This window comes from Phoxinus phoxinus, assembly GCF_949152265.1.
Source record: "Phoxinus phoxinus genome assembly, chromosome: 10".
Classification (NCBI taxonomy): Eukaryota; Metazoa; Chordata; class Actinopteri; order Cypriniformes; family Leuciscidae; genus Phoxinus; species Phoxinus phoxinus.
Window position 1 is genome coordinate 10,658,843 of NC_136885.1, and position 6,000 is coordinate 10,664,842.

Genomic DNA, 6,000 nt, shown 5'->3' on the forward strand with positions numbered 1-6,000 from the left:
TTTTACCCGAGACCCTATTTGTCTCCACTCTCAGGTGGGAGATCGAATCGAAGGTCATGTCGGCCTTAGAAGGGGTAACGCCCGATTGCCCACCGAATCGTTTGTTTATGCCAGAGGGGTATCGGTCCGACGTCATTCAGTTGGGGCATTGTTCCAGCATAGCGTGTCATCCAGGAGTTAACCGCACCAGTTTTTTGGTGAGGCAACGATTCTGGTGGCCATTAATGGCTCGCGACATCCGCAGTTTTGTATTGGCTTGCTCGGTTTGCGCCACAGGTAAGAATTCCAATCGACCCCCAGATGGGTTACTTCAACCGCTGTCAGTCCCTTCGAGACCCTGGTCCCACATCGCACTAGATTTTATTACCGCCCTCCCAGGGCAAGAAGGTTGTTTTGACCGTCGTGGACCGGTTCTCGAAGGCGGCTCACTTTATTCCCTTGCCTAAATTACCCTCCGCCAAGGAAACAGAGGTAAATGTTATAGATCAAGTCTTTCGCTTACATGGCCTCCCGTTGAATGTGGTTTCTGACAGGGGTCCCCAATTTGTGTCCAAATTTTGGCAAGAGTTTTATAAACTACTGGGGGCGAGTGTCAGTCTATCTTCGGGGTTTCATCCTCAAAGCAATGGAGAAAGCAAGAGAGCCAACCAAGATTTATTGCGATGTTTGGTTTCCAAGAATCCTTCCTCCTGGAGTCAACAACTCTCAATGGTGGAGTACGCCCCCAATTCGTTACCAGTGTCATCCACAGGCCTATCTCCACTTCAATGTAGTTTAGATTACCAGCCAGGTTTCCCAGTCCGGAATCCGAAGTCGCAGTCCCCTCCGCTCACGCATTCGTCCAGACTCTTCTCCAGGTGGGGGCACGCACTAAGGCTAAGGCCGATCGCCACAGGTCGAAGCCTCCCGTATGCGTCGTTGGTCAAAAAGTGTGGCTTTCAACTAAGAACATTCCTCTCCGATCCGTGTCTAACAAGCTTGCTCCCAAATTTATTGGCCCGTTTTCTGTCTCCAAGATCATTAGTCCGGTGGCAGTCCGACTCAAACTACCTCCTGCGTACAGGAGAATTCATCCCGCCTTCCATGTGTCTAAAATTAAGCCTGTTTTTCATGTCAAGTCAAGTCATCTTCATTTATATAGCGCTTTTAACAATGTAGATTGTTTCAAAGCTGCTTTACAGAGATAAACGTATAATTTAAGGTAACAGATTGTTTTGGCTTTGTAGCGGTTCTTGAATAATGTTATTTTACAGCTAAAGTTAGTTTTGATTGATTCACTTCCGTCTAAAGGATAATTTGTTATTAAATTAGGGGCCGCTAAGACGACACCGTTCTCTCTAAACAGACTTTAAACGCGAACCGGTGAGAAACGCTGATGGCGCTCACACGCGCATCAAGAATTAATTCTATAGTTATGTGCATTTGAATATATGTGTGCATGTTTGTAATTTAAGCCTAAACAAACTACTTGTCCTGCCTATAAATTTGATACAGAATTTTATTTTATCACTACGGGGGAGATATGCAAATTTTCCACAAAGCTTTATCTGTAGAGTGGTAAAGGGATCCTCCATAGGGAGAGGCTAGTTGGCACTTCAGCACTGCGTTGACATCAGGTCCAGGCGAAGGTCCTTCGTCAGATCTGGATACTGCCTGGATCCGGCAGGCTGCGGGAAAACCTTGGGATAAACAAAGACACTAAAATTAGCATAGATGCCATCTCGACAAGTAAGTCCGTCGGAGGCCAGGAGGCGTTCCTAGGGGAGGGGGTACTGTCACGGTTCATGAATTCACTGTCTCTCTCTCGTCTCGTGTACTGTGTGTGTGTGTGTGTGTGTGTGTATGTGTGTGTGTGTGTGTGTGTGTGTTTGTTTGTGGGCGTGGTCACTGATCACTGCTGATCAGCAGCGCCAGCTGGTACCAATTGTTGGTCCCTTTATATGTTCAATAACTGGTGTCTCATGTTGTCAGATCGTTGTGGTTCTCCCAGTGTGTTTCCTGTTCCTGTTCCTGTTCCCGTTTCCGTTCCCGTGCTGTGCGTTTGGATTGTGAATACTTTTTCGTTGTGTCGTTCGTCTGGGTTCACTGCACCTCCGCACTGGATCACAGAGCACCTTCACCGGTTGTCCACCGAGGCCCCTCCGTCACCTACCATCAGCGCTGGTGTCCGTCTGACCTACCATCATTCTGTGTTGTGTTTCACCTGACCGACCATTGTATTTCACCTACTCTATTAAAGCGTTTTTGCAATTGCATCCTGCTCCTGTCTCTGTCACAAATGTAGAGTGAACCAATCTTTTTTTTTTTTTTTTTTTTACAGAAAGTGTTGAGGACAGAATAGGATGCTATTCTGTTATCCATTGTAAATGGGTTTTGGCTATGATCTGGGTAAATAGATTAATACAAATAAAAAAAATATTAATATGGATACTTTTAGCATGCTTTCCCATTTTAGGTTTTTACTAATAACCTATACATAAAGATCTGTGTAGGTTATGTAATAGAACTGTAATCCGTGCCAGCATTCACTGACATAAGCTCATAAATAATCATTCCATGCATGTACTGTACATGATTCAACACTTGAATGTATCCATATGGATTCACAAATGCAGCACTACACAAATGGTTTACGTGAAAGACCTAGCCGGCCACCGCAAGGACTGCCAACTCACAATGGGGACACAAAACATAGACATCATACACACATCGTGCTTTGGTATTAGTGGTAGGATGGAGTGTGCAAATGCACTCAGCCTCATTATGTCTTGATCTGTCTTTCCTGACAGTCAATAAGAGCAGAAGAAAGAGCAAGAGAGTAAATAACTCAGAAGACTGCATAGGTATGCACAGTGGCATGTGCAGACCTCTGCTGGGGCAGGGGTGAAATCGAGTTCCGGCTAGGGGACAAGAACAATCCTCCGTGGGCTAGACCCAGCGGTGGAAAGTCCAGGTTCAGAAAGTAAAAGTCCTCCTCAGTATTTTGTTCCAATCACCTGGATTTGCTAATTAGCACAGTTTTTCAGCCAGGAGATAGAAATAATTAGTGAAATCAGCTGACTGAGTTCATGGGTGGAATAAACATATGATAAACATATTACTTTCTGACCCCTGGACTTTCCACCTCGGGCTAGACCATCCCATTTAACAACGCTCGGCCCAACCTTCTTGGGCTTCAGGTCCTTCGAAGGATGCAGCCTCTGAATTGGGACACAGCTAATAAAAACTAAGAATAGATAGACAAGACAAAACATAACAAAATTGTGACACAGGATTACTGGAATGCAGTGGATTACACTCCCTTCATGACCTAGATGGTGTTTGCATGTTTGGGGAGTGATTATGTGAAGATTCCAGACTCTGGCTTGGTGGCCATCTTGGCTGAAAACTCTGGCTCGGCGGCCATCTTGGCTAATGGTTCTGGCTCGGCGGCCATGACGTGACAAGGCATAAGTTTGGCAGGCATGACATGAACAGTCTCTGGCTTGGCAGGCATGACGTGAACAGGCTCAGGCTTGGTAGTAATGACATGAAGATACTCAGGCTTGGCAGGCATGACGTGAAGAGGCTCAAGCTTGGCATGAATGACGTGAAGAGGCTCAGGCTTGACGGGTACTGTGGGATTGTGGGGATCCTCATTCACAAAACCCACAGTAAATGATGAGCCGCTCAATAGAAGGGCATGTGTTGGGCCAGGGAAAAGATAATTCCACTAATTTACTAATTTAGTGCCACCTCATTAAAATCCACAAGGTGAGAAAGTTCAAGGAAATTCTCTACATAATCCTTGATGGCCTGATGGCCTTAACGAAGATGTAGGGGGCAAACGCAGGGTTAATTTTTAGTTGGGTCTAGCTTTCTGTAGTGCATTTCCACTGAGGCAAGTTGTAGTGAGAACCCAAGTGCAGTTTTATTGAACAAGATGCATGAACAATCCATGAACCAAAAACAAAATAAACAAAAGACTTGGCAAAACTTGACTTGACTTATGAACTAGACAAACAAACTCACCACAATGGGTTTCACGAACAAAGCTAGACCAAGGAACCATGAAATAAGAGGACTATACACAAGACTAATCAGCAGAGAAGGGACACCTGTGCTAGCCTGGTAATACCAGACTCTGCTACTTCACTTTGCTTCGTAGACAGAGTCTAGAATGGCATAATAGAGAAGTGTTTTCTCTCTCGCTAGGGGGCGCTTGTCTGAAGTTTAAAATCATTGGTTACGCGTAAGCCAATCAGATAAGTTTAGTTAGGACGTATGTTATGCGCCTGTACAGCCGCATCGAACCACAGACATCATGCATCGAACTCAAATCTATGTAGCAATACTGACTTTGAGTATAAATTTGGGGAAATTAGCACTCAAATGGGGAATTAAATATTCATGAGTTTTGATGAACATTATTTGCATACGCCCCAAAGTGGTTCCAAATATGGGATTGTCCCGCCTTGACTATATGAATATGTATCAGGATTACTCGTGACAATAATTCATATAAAGAAAGGGGATTATTCTAATCAGTCGTACTTAGAAATACAACTTTAACCACCACTGCGTATAACATATAATATTTGCATCAACACTTCGATCTGTTTAGTTCTTGGCAAGCAAAATCACATCCATTATGGCCATAAATGGATATAATTCAACCTCCAAGGAACCAGATAGGGAATATTCAGACTATGCAATGTTAAAAAGGTGTGGTAGAGCGTTTAAGGTAGCATAGAGAATCAAATCTTCATTGGCTTCAGGGTATGGATTCACAACACATGAACTCAGGTAAAGATTAATGAAGTTTAATAAAAGACACTTTAAAGTACGTACACGATCAAGAGTATATCTTAACAATATGCATAAACAAGACAAATGATTATAAAATGATTACGTAGCGTACAGTGTTGGGGTAGTTACTCAAAAAAAGTAACTAGTTACTAGTTACTAGTTACTTCTGTAAATTGTAATGAGATTACTTTACTAGTTACTGCATTTGAAAAGTAACTTCACTACTTATTACTTTACTTTCCCGTTTCTTAATTTACCGTGTAGATACATGGACAAACATCATAGCCCTATCATCACTTAGCCTGCATGTCCGCATAGTGTTTATAAATGTAGCCTATAAAAATGGCATGTAAAACCATATAAAATAACAATATCCCTCTCTGCACAAAGAAATATGCCTCACTGTAAAATCTACAAACAACAGGATTATGTCCGTGGTGGTAGACACATGATCAGGGCTGGACAGAGATAAACATTATATTTTATTTTGACGGAAACTGCAAAACTGAAACTTTCTTCTCCATCTGTATTTTGACCATAGACCGTATATAAGAGATTTTGACCGATACACTGACACTGCACGCTCGCTCAAAGCCCAAAGGGGGAGGCGTTTAAAGATGTGATTGGGCCAGTCCAGTGTCAATCAAGAAAATAACCAATGGGCCAATCTACGTGTTTCATGGGCCGGTCTGTCAGAAAAAAAACTAACGCTGACTTTTTTTAACCAATGCATTACACCGGCACTTACCCAGCGCCGCCAATTAAGCAAAACAAAACGAATGGGCCGCCGATGTACGAGTTTTATGAGCCGTGGACAAACGAACAAAAAAGTTTTAGATGCATCGGATCGGCCCAAAAAGCCGTGAATCTCCCGGTAGTCCCGATGGCCAGTACTTGCCTGCCAGGGCATAGAGTGAATTTCTGGCAAATATTTTTGTCCTTTCGGGCAAAAAACTGAAAGTAATGTGAATATCGCCACTGGCCGAAACTCGCGTCTCCGTCTCCATTCCTCTCTGTCCTTCGCACCAGCAGCTACGTCACTCAAATCGATCTCTATGGCAACGGTGCTCAGGCAAGCACACACACACAGGCGTGCACGCACCACTTCGACAGATCAGAGCTTTACACACATGCAAACACGGCTTGGGTAACGCAGGAAAGCGCGTTCCTATAGTCTAGTAAAGTAGTGTAGTTACTGATATTTTGAGTGTA